Here is an 11,577-nt window from a genome sequence, read left to right as displayed (position 1 = left end):
AAGCTCCTCCCCCGACCAATTGTTCCAGTAGAATAATAGAAGAAAGCCGATTTGCGGAAACTTGGGGGCGTAGACGGGCGTGAACAGCCAATCACAGGGTGGACAGTAACTTGGTCTCCCGCGATCAAAATTTCGGGCTCAGTCATTCCTGCAGTGTTTGCGGTTTGGCGTGTGTCCGCCTTTCCCTGGTGGGCTCAGTTCCTAAAGCCTGAGAGTGCTAACATCTGCTCTTCAGAGATGCTTGTCCATGTGTCCATGTCCGCGGTGTTCCCTTCCCCACCTTCCTTTTCATTCTCACTGGCCAGAGCTGGGGAAGATCCGAAAGCATAAAGCAATTTGCAGGCATGAATTTCTTCACTAAGCCTCTGGCTGTGGGTTTAGGGGTGGCCTTAGCTTTCAATGGAGCAGTGTCCCAAGTAGAGAGTCAAATGCCCTCGGGTAAACCTTTGTGAGGAGGCAGCCAAAGTCCCTTTTACTGATGAATTATTTTCTTTCTCATTTTGATTCTTTCCAAAATCAGGTTGCTACCAAGGAGAGACACCAGGAGGGCTGTGATAGGAAACGTGGTAGTAGAGAATAAAGACAGAGAGTCCCTGTTGAATCAAGGGGGGCAGAGGCAGAGAACAGGAGTAAGTGACCCTCTGTAGGCTTCTTGTGTGTCGGGAAGAGGGGAAAATGGGCTTCAAGAAGTGAGACCCCATGGTGGCCATAATGTTGTAATGGAAAGAATTCTAGATCTAAAGTTAAAATAATTCATTTTGAATCTCTGCTTTACCTTGTCCAAAATCACCTGTGTGACTTTGGACAAGTCATTTTTCCTCTTTGGGCCCCATTTTCCTAATTTGTAAAAGGAAGGATTTGAAAAGTTGATCACTAAGGTCTCTTTTAGCACTAAATCCTATAAAGCTCTTCTTACTGCTTTCTGGATATGACTGGCACTGAACTTCAGTAACCTCAGCAACAAAATAAACATCAGGTCCTTAGTACACTTTGCTTTGTACTTGGTGTCCTTAAGTAAATTCAAATTAGTTACTGGGTTTATACAGGCAATTATGGGGACAAGGAGAGAAAGTTAGTTATAATTATCAATGATAATTGAAGTCAATATCAAGTTTACAAAATCTTTATGTTTAGCCAAGCAGCATTTCCCACAGTGCCCTCATTGAATGATTATTTCAGAAGGAAATCTAAAAATGAAGAAAATACCAAAGTCAAAGAAGAAAAATCTCACACCTAAATACTCCCCCCCAATCACTAGCGACTTGTAAATCTTCTTTTCTTTATGCAAAATCTTAATGAGATTCATCTACACAGATTGTTGTGGTGGAGGTTTCTTATTGTTTGACCTCCAATGACATCCTGAAGGCTTGATGAAGTAGGGCTTTTGCAAACAGTATTCTTTACCATTTGGTAAATGACCGACAAGTGAAAATAATAATAATAGCTACCATCTCTACAATGCTTACTATGTTGTGGTTAATGCTTTACAATTATTATCTCATTTGTTCCTCATAACAACCCTGAGAGGTAGGTGCTCTTTTTAATCCCATTTTACAGATGAGGAAATTAGAGGCAAATAGAGGTTAAGTGACTTGCCTGGGGTCACACAGCTAGTAAATGTTTGAGACCAAATTTGAACCCAGGTCTTCCTAACTGCAGGCCCAGTGCTCTATTCCTCAGCCACCTACCAATAAATATTTGTGTACAGCATGTCCTTAGTTAAAGTTTGTTTTACTTAGGACCAACTAATCCCTTCCTTAATCCCAATCTATCTCACTAATTCTCCCTTCCCCCTTCTTCCATTTTCCTCCTATTTCCCTCTTGAGTGAAATGCATTTCGGTACCCAATTGTGTGTGTGTTTTCTTCCCCTCTGACCAGGTCAGATGAGAGTGAGGTTAAAGTGTGAGCTGCTCTCCCCACCCTTTCTTCATTGTTTATATTGTCTACCCTTGCTATGTGAGATAATTTTCCCTAACCTTGTTTTCCTTTCCTCCCTCTCTGTAGTATTCCAATTCTGATTCTATTCTTTTAAGATAAGACATTCTTTTAAGATAAGATCACCAAGACATAACAGAACAACTCCCAGGCCTCCTGTCTAATTAGATGCCCTCTATGACCCCTGATGATAAGGTTCAGAGGGGACACATGTATCATCTCCTCCTATTAGAATATAAGCAATCAATAAACTTGTTTCATTCCTCATGATTGTTCATTTGTGTTTACCTTTTTGTTTCTCTTGACTCGGGATTAATCTTTGAAATTTCTATGCAGCTCTGGTCTTTACATCAGGAATGCTTAGAAGTCTTATTTCATTAAAGATACACCTTTTCTACTTTAAGATTATACTGTTTTGGGGCAGCTAGGTGGCGCAGTGGATAGAGCACTGGACCTGAGTTCAAATTCGGCCTCAGACACTTGACACTTACTAGCTGTGTGACCCTGGACAAGTCGCTTAACCCCATTGCCTAGCCCAAAAAAAAAAAATTATACTGTTTTGCTGGATAACTTATTCTTGGTTGTAATTATCTATTCTTTGCCTTCTGGAATACTGTATTACTGTATTCCAAACTCTCCATTCCTTTGCTACTAGTTCCTAAATTATATGTGATCCTGATTGTGCCTCCTCAGTACTTGAATTATTTCCTTTCTCGCTGCTTGCAGAATTTTTTCCTTGTCCTGGAAGCTCTGGATTTTGGCTCTAATGTTCCCAGGAGTTTTCCTTTTGGGGTTCCTTTCAGGATTCTTTCTAGTAGATCTGGTGGATTTTCTATTTCCACTTTGCCATTGGTAGTTCAATGATTCTTAAATTTTCTCCTTAATTTCTCTTCCAGGTCAGTTGTTTTTGCTATGAGCTACCTTAAATTTTCTTCTATCATTTTCAGTCTTTTGTCTTTGTTTTAGTATTGTGTCCTGTATTGTGTTGTCATTAGTTTCTCATTAGCATTCTAATTTTCAGGGATTTTGTTGTTTGGACAAGGTTTTATACCCCCTTTTGCCAATTAAGCCCCTTTCTAATTCTTTCTACCATGTCTCTCATGTCTTTTCCAATTTTTTTTTTCCTCTAGTGCTCGCACTGCATTTACAAAAATATTTTTAACTCTTAAAAAAAAGAAAAACTTTTGCTTCATCTCTTCCAGGAGTTCTAGTTGAGCCCATGATTTGTTTTTCTTTGAGGCTTTGCTTGTAGATGTTTTGGAGTTACTTTCTTCTTCAAGATTTGTGTTTTTGAACATCCCTGTCACCATAATAGTTTTTTGTTTGTTTGTTTCTGGTTTTTTTTTTTTTTTGCTAGGTAATGGGGTTAAGTGACTTGCCCAGGGTCACACAGCTAGTAAGTGTTATGTGTCTGAGGCTGAATTTGAAGTCAGGTCCTCCTGACTCCAAGGCTGGAGTTCTATCCACTGCTCCATCTAACTGGATGGCAGTGTTTTTCTTTTTGTTTGCTCATTCTTTTAACTTACCTTCTAGCTTTAGACTTTGTGTTAGGATCAGGCTTTGTACACTTTTGGAGGCAATGCCTGAGCTGGGTCTATTGCTGCTTTCTTGGACTATTAGTTTTGTGTCATTACAGGCTCCCAGGGACTGGTCAGGCTGTGGACTTGCAAGCTTTCAGTGCTCCCCAAGTGGTCTGATCCAGGGAAAAGTCTGATTGTTGCCCTCCTGGTCTGAGCTCTGAAAGTTCCTCACCTGGATCTGGGTCTGAGCAATAGGACATTGCACGCTGCTGGCTTTATCCATTATTAGCCAGCTGGAAAGCCCAGCTGTTTCAGAGTGTCAGAACTGTAGGCTTCCCTGTGGTCTGGGATTCCGGTCTTGGTTTTTCCTCAGTAGGCTTTAGACTGGGCTAGAAGCTGGAGCTGAGTCTGTATTCTGCTCCTGGGGTACTAACCAGAGTGCTGCTGCTTGCTTCTGGATTTCCTCTTTTTTTAGTACATAGGCTCGAGTGTGTGCAGGTCCCTTCCTTAGACTTCCCTGGATCTATGACCTGGAACTTGGTAGTGGGAGACAAAGCTGCCATTTGGCTCCTGGTCCTGTAACCTGTTGCATCCCCATATGGGTCTGGGACCTCGCCTTGCCGGGGGGGGGGTGCACAGCCTCTTCCTGGGCACAACAGTGCTGTCAGTGCCCAGCAGCTGTGGTCAGACTTCTTTCCTAATGTTCCCCGATTTCTTTCTCTGCCTCCCAGTGCCAACCTGGGCTGGACAAATAACTCACTGTGACTTTTTCTTGGATTTCCTCATCAGAATTTAGTTCTCTATATTTTTTTATATTTGTTTGGAGGAGGATTTTTTGGGAAGTGAACTCTGTTGTACCTGCTACTCTTGCCATCTTGACTCTGACATGAGTAGGAGATATCTTCTTAAACAAACAAGGCAGGGGCAGCTAGGTGGTGCAGTGGATAGTGCACCACCCCTAAAGTCAGGAGGACCTGAGTTCAAATATGACTTCTAGACCAAATACTTAACACTAGCTGTGTGACCCTGGGCAAGTCATTTAACCCCAATTGCCTAAAAATAAATAAATAAATAAATAAATAAAAATAAACAAGGCACAGAGGCAATTGCTGAAGATAAAATAGATAAACTCCAAAACTGAAAAACTTATATACAGACAAAATTAATGCACCTAGGATAAGGGAAGTAGCTAAATTGGAAAAAAAAAGTATCAAATTTTTCTGATAGTTTGGTATTCAAGATATACAACAATTAACATATATATATACATGCACTTGTATATATACGTATATATGTATAACATTTGTTATATATAACCAAAAACCAGTCCCCAGTAACAACATGGTCCGATGATATGAACAAAAGAAGTCTCCAAAAGAAATTTTGAAGCATTAACAGCCACATGCAAGCATACTTTAAATCACTAATAGTAAGAGAAATGCAAATAAAAACAACCCTTAGGTTTCACCTCACGCTATGAAAATTGGCAAAGATGACAAAAGATGGCACTAGACAATGTTGGAGGGGTTGAGGGAAGATAGGCACACTGTTGCATTGTTGGTGGAGTTGTAAAACAATATAACCATTTTGGAAAGCAATTTGGAATTATGCAACTGCCTCTTTATAATCTATTTATCTTGCTTATATCTTGTTTGTATATATTTGTCATCTTCCATACTAGATTGTGAGCTCCTTGAGGGAAAGGACTGGTCTTCTCTTTCTTTTTGCATCCCCCTTAGCACCATGTGTAGCACATAGTGGGTGCTTAATAAATGTTTATTGATTGATTGACCAGAGGGCAAGTTGAACAAACCATTGGGAAAATTAAGGAGCAGGTCAGTTGGCTCTCTGATTGCAACTAGGATTTATTTTCATGGCTGGGACTTGGTTCCTGAGGTGCCTTCCAAATCGTGGCCTGCTGCATGATAAGCTTGGTCATAATCCTGATCATGACACACCATGTGCTGCAACTCACCCAGTGCTGGCTCACTAATGCCTTTGCTATCTACCTTGTTCATATCCTGGATGGAAGAGTTTTTGTTCTTGACAATGGGGTGGGAAGTGGATTGTGAACCAGTGAAAACCAGTTTGTCAGTTCTGGCTCCTGGTTAGGCTCAATCCCTAAGATGCATGTGTGATCCAAAGACCTTCCTGCTTCCAAGCTCCTTGCTAAATGGTGCCATTAGATTAAGTTCCCTAAATCTCTGCCCTTCATTCTTCATTCTTTATTAGGCAATACAGAAAATGCCCTTACTTGCTCAGATTCCTTAAGAACCTAGCCAATAGCTCACAAATGTTCAGATTCCTTAAGAGTCTGGCCAATATGGCAGATCTTTAATAAACCCTGTCTCTGGCTGAAAGAAGGCTTGGGTCGAATTCATTCTGGCAGGACATGTGTGTTGTGATTTTGGGGTCCCAGCACCCCTAAACCTCTACACCTCTTCATGTGGTTCCCTATACCGGGAATAAGTCTCAAATCCCAAATTCTTCTCCAGCCAAGACTGGAAGGCCCCTGCTCTGAGTCAGCCCCTACTCAGACTTTGGACCAGGGCCCAGGGCCTTGCCTCAGCACCTCCTCCCCAGGCCCTTCACCCTGAGGCAAGGACCACCCAGACCCTAGCCTCACCCCAGTCTCAGTGGTATCTCCTCCCCTGACGCCTCCCCCTCTTCTAGTGCCAGCTGATTTTTTCCCCTTGCCAGCCGGCAGTCCCCAGTCCCTAACTCACAAGAAGTGGGACTTCCTATCTCCCTTACTCCCTAGCCCCAGTTCCCATAGCGCCTTCAGGGCTTTTTCCCTTAAGCGAAGTGTCTGTCTCCCCTAATGGGACAATTAGGGTGCGTGTTCCGTTCTCCATTTCAGACCTTGTTCAGGTCAAAGAGAAACTGAGGCAACACCCAGAAGATCCCACTAAGTTTACTGAGGGCTTTAGGGATGTGAACCTACAACTTGAGCTTTCTTGGGGTGATTTGCATATCCTCTCCTCCACCTGTTGTACCACTTAGGCGAAGAGAAGAATCTGGAAACAAGCCCCAAAATTTGAGGACCATTTCGCTAGCAATGATCTCACAAGATACCCCCCAGGAGCAGCTGCTGTTCCCACTGCTGACCCAGGATGGGATTATCAGAAGAGTGAGAATAGGGAAAAGAGAGATTTATGTGGTAATTTGCCTGTTAGAAGGCATGAGAACTGCATTTCAAAAGCAAGTAACTTTTCAAAAAATTCAAGGAATTACTCAGGGAGAAAAGGAAAACCTGCCCTTTTCTAAGACGGGCTAGGAGAAGCTATTAAAAAGTATTTGAATTTAGATCCCAACTCTATTGTGAGAGTCAGGTAAAGGTTATATTTCCACAGAGAAAGAGAGTAATTCAGAGATCTAAAGAACAATCCCACGAAGTAGTACACTGTAGGTGGGAGAGGGCTTAACCCATAAGAAGTAAATTGATGGCTCTAAATAGACTCCAAATTCAAGATAAGGGTCTAGCTAGCTGACGACACCTGAAAAATGTTAGTGCGCCTGCTTAATGAACTTCATTACTATTATCTGACACACCCCGCATAAAATTAGAGCCTCATTAACTAGTCGTGGGATGTATGACCAAGGGAGGGGGAACATACTTGAGCATATCAAGGGGAAACATGTAAGGACGGGTGTAACCCGGGAAGGGATGGACCAATCCGGGCCTGGGAGGTTTTGCACCGAATTTGAATGTATAAAAGCATGCTTGCCCTTGTACTCAGGGCCCATCTATCCTTAAGAGGGGTGGAGCCTGGCCAGAAATGTCTAATCCTCTGGACGTTCTCTGTAATAAACTTTCTTGATACTGAATTTTAGGTGTCAAGCGTATTTCTAACATCTATGGAAGGGGCAACAGTCCTTAGCATGTATTTCATTAATCAGTCTGCCCCAGATATTAGGAGGAAACTGCAGAAATTGGCAATGGGACCCCAAACATCTCAGGCACAATTACCGGAGATGGCTTTTGGAGTGTTTTAACAACAGAGACTTAGTAGCAGCAGAGGAAAGAAAAAGAAGGGAAAGGGCTAGAGACAGAGAACATGTTCAATTCTTGGCTGCTGCTGATGGGGTTGGGATCTAGACCCCCAAAAAGGAAAAACCCTGGACTTTCCCACCTTTCCCACAGGGCCAAATCTCTGGCCTTTACCTGAGGCTATAATTCCAACAACTGGCCTTTTATTGTGCCTACACCCAATCTCCCCTCCATTGTCTTACCTCCCTATGGCCCCTAGCCATTTCCCACCCCTAATCCTAGCTAGGCTCCATTCTCCCTTGGCCTAGTGATCCAGGTCCCAGGAGTCCTGTTCACCCCAGTTTACTGGCCACACCCATTCCTTAGACCCCCTCCTCCAGTCATCCCAAACTACTTGGCCACTCCTAGATCCTTCCCACAGTCTTTCTGTATATAATGTCCGTCTTATATCCAGTCTTAAGTCAGTCTCAAGACTGGGAATGACAGTGGAGCCTGGGGTTTAGTAGTGGTCCCACTTGTTCCATCTCTCTCACTGAGCCCTGGGCCCCCCCTTTATCACGGCTCCGATCTCTTAACCAATTATTCTGGCCCTACCCACTCCTCTGGTTATGGGCATTGAAGCACTAAGGAACGTCTCCAGACACTCCCTCCCCGTTTGAAGACTCCTTCCTCATGCTCCCCTTTTGCCCTGCCTTTTTGCTGGGAAGGGACCTGATGGGAGCCGATCTTCTCTGGAAGTGTGGGAGACACTTGAGCTAATTGTTTGTGATTAGGGAATTCCTGGGTGAGCTACTCATGCCACCCCAACCAGGTTTGTCTCTTACAGGGTCCTAGCCATCAACTTCCAGATGATTGCTCAGGCTATCAACCTCCGACTGAGTCCAGGGTTTTCTAGCCCACTAGATCTGAAGACTGACTCCTTGAGCGGGACCCAGAGAGGCAGGGACAGCTCTATGCTCCTTGCCAGCAAAAAAGCAGTTTCAGAAGCAAAGAGACCTTTGCTCCTTACCCCAAAAAGAATTTGGATCCCATTTGTCTAAGGGATTCTCCTTGAATTCCCCTACTTGATCAGGGAGGTCTCTGGCCAGTCCCCTGAGGTTATAATCCTATCAACTGGCCTTTCATTATCACCTACATCTAATCTCCCAATTCTCGGTTACCCTTAATTTAGCCCAGCCCTCCATTGTCTTACCTCCCTATGGCCCCTGGCTACTTCCCATCCTTGACCCTAACTAGACCCTATTCTCAACCTCCCAGTCACTCCCAACAAGATCCTTCCTAGATGCCTCCCACAGTCTTTCTGTGTATAAGGTCTATCTTGTCTCCGTTAAGGTGCTCAGATTCCTTAAGAACGTAGCCAATAGCTCACAAATGTTCAGATTCCTTCAGAGTCTGGCCAATATGACGGATCTTTAATAAACTTTGTCTCTGGCTGGAAAAAAAAGAAAAAAAGAAAATGCCTTCACTTCACTAGTCCTGTAGATAAAAAGGTAGTCTTATACTGGTTCGCTGGTTACACTGGTTCCTTGACTAAAACTTGCCATCTTTATTGACTAAACCTCTATATAAGTTTCAACACTGAAGGGCTGAGAGTCTTTGACAGTATCCACCCTCTTCTCATTCCACCCCTAAGAGATTGCACACTGAGACTATTCCTACTGGTATCCGTTTTTCCTTCTCTCCTTGTGATCAGCAGGATTAGGTTCAAACAATGCAATAATGTTTTCTCCCAGTACCCACCACTGAATCAAAATTTTTCACAAGACAGAAGTTGGACTATACCCATAATTGAATAGAAATCGAACTGGGCCAGCTCTAGAATTGAGTCATAAGATGGAGTTGGTGTGGTTCACTCAATTACCACAATAATCAGAACTAGAAAAAAAATGATAACAAAATTCATCTGGAAGAACAGAAGGTCAAGAATAACAAGGGAATCAATGAATAAAAATGTGAAGGAAGGTGGCTTAGCAATCCCAGATTTCAGACTGTACTACAAAAGCCATAATCATTAAAACAATCTGGTACAGGCTAATAAATTAGTGACCTTCTTCACTGGCCACATAGAGCTGTTGAATTGAGAGAGAATCTGAAGCTGAAGAAAATCCTCTTGCCCTAGAATATGGGCATTTGGCCTTTGAATGTTGTTTGTCCTTCATTCTTGAAAGGGACCATGACATCAGGAAGCTGATGCCGTGACTTGCAAGTGAACTGGATTTAAGTGAGAGAGGACTGTGCAAAGTGACCAGCCTTTCTTTCTCCTTGGGAGCCATCTAGGTCGAGTGGCATAACCATGGAATATGGCCTGTGACCAAACCCCGTCTCTCTTCCTGTTTGTGTTATTCAAGGCAGGGGTGAGGTCAGAATAGACAGAAGCTATCTCAAGTGTGTCTTCTCCTTCCTCAGAAGGATGTAGGACAACGGGGTTGGGGGGTGGAGGTTTGTTTGAGTATAAACCCTCCAAGTCAGCTCCTCCTCTTCCTCTTGCCTGTAGGTGCTTCAGGTTCCCCTGCGATCCATTCTAAAGGTGACCTGCCTCCCCAACCCTAGGTCCCTCTCATTCTGAGCTTCCAGTTTAACCCAGTCCTACCTCATGCCTAATCAGCTGGATCACTTTCCTCAGAATCTCCTTGTATTAAGACGGCCCAGGAGCACCCCTGCATCACTGTATTTCTGTTATGAGGTGTTAAGGAACAGATCTACTTATTAGGTCCTAACTCCAAGCAAGCAACTTGGTGGAAGAGGGGAGTTTCTAGTGTTTAGGTCATACATGTATTCTGTGAGTTGAGGGATGGAGCCTGGGGTTGTACTAGTCAAATCAGTTTTCACGAGCTCACAATTTTTCTTATTGTTGTAACTAAACAATGATAACCAACCTCTTTGATTTACTACAATCTTTTTGGAAAAGTCTGTGGTATTTCTCTATTACAGATAATGTTGGCTCTTTAAACAGATATTTACCATATTAAGGAAACATCCATTTTCCTTTGCTTTCTTATTTTTGACATAAATGGTTATTGTATTTGGTCAAAAGCTTTCTTCTTCATCTGTTGAAATATTTGTGTTATTTTTTGTTATGTTTTATTATGTTTATAGTTTTTCTAATATTGAACCAACCCTGCATTCCATGCTTGTAGTACATAGATCTCTGGCAATTCTAGTTCAAGAAAACAATGTGGGTTCCTCTCCCAGTAAGTGAAGGCTCTAGAGACTGGGTTTGGAGGGGCTGAGGCTGACAAGCAAGCTGGTGATGTGGAATGGAGCATCCTGAGAGGTTAAGGTAGTGAGAGCTCCTTTCATTGCTGCTTTCTCAAGTATAAATATTTGTACATCTTGATGGAGGTGGAGAGAAGAGAATTTGAGCATTTGCTCCAGGATTTTTATCAGCTTTTATAGTACCTGGGTACACAGGAATAAGGACTAAACCTGGGATTTCATTGATGTAGTGAGGCAACCTGCTTTACCTTCTCCATACCTTAAGTCTTGAGTTACCTACAACACTGACTGAAACTTGTCCAGGGTAATAGTCATTCCTCACACCTGAACCCAGGTCTTCCCAGGCTTTGAGGCTAATCATGCTGTCATGCTGCTTTTGTATAGATTAAGCTTGCTTTATAAAAAAGGAAATATCCTAGTTAAACATTGTGGTTAACAGGGTCTTGCACAATAACGTGCATTATCATTTAAGAGTTATGACAATGAAACATAGCATTACTATGATGATTCATAAGGTAGGGTCATTGTTTTGCCTATCACTGTGTTGTAGATGTGTGAACTATTAACGATTAAACATTTTTGGAAGTAAGAGAATGCTGGCTGAAGCAACCTATTATGCATAACAGACTGCTTTGGTACAGCTGTGGAAACCTTTATACAAGCCTCCAACAAGTGATTTGATACTTCCTACAACAAGCCTAATGCTTAAGAATAGAGCATTATGCTAGGTATATTAAGACAACTCTATAAGCAGTCCCTCTGAGGTTTTTTTGTGTGTGTGTGAGGCAATTGGGGTTAAGTGACTTGCCCAGAGTCACACAGCTATTGTTAAGTGTTTGAGGCAGGATTTGAACTCAGATCCTTCTGACTCCAGAGCTGGTGCTCTATTCACTCTGCCACCTAGCTGTCCCAAG

The sequence above is a fragment of the Vombatus ursinus genome, unplaced genomic scaffold (genome assembly GCF_900497805.2).
Source record: "Vombatus ursinus unplaced genomic scaffold, bare-nosed wombat genome assembly UNPS02014924.1, whole genome shotgun sequence".
In the NCBI taxonomy this organism is placed as follows: Eukaryota; Metazoa; Chordata; class Mammalia; order Diprotodontia; family Vombatidae; genus Vombatus; species Vombatus ursinus.
The sequence above is the reverse complement of the archived record's forward strand: the minus strand, read 5'-3'. Positions refer to the sequence as shown.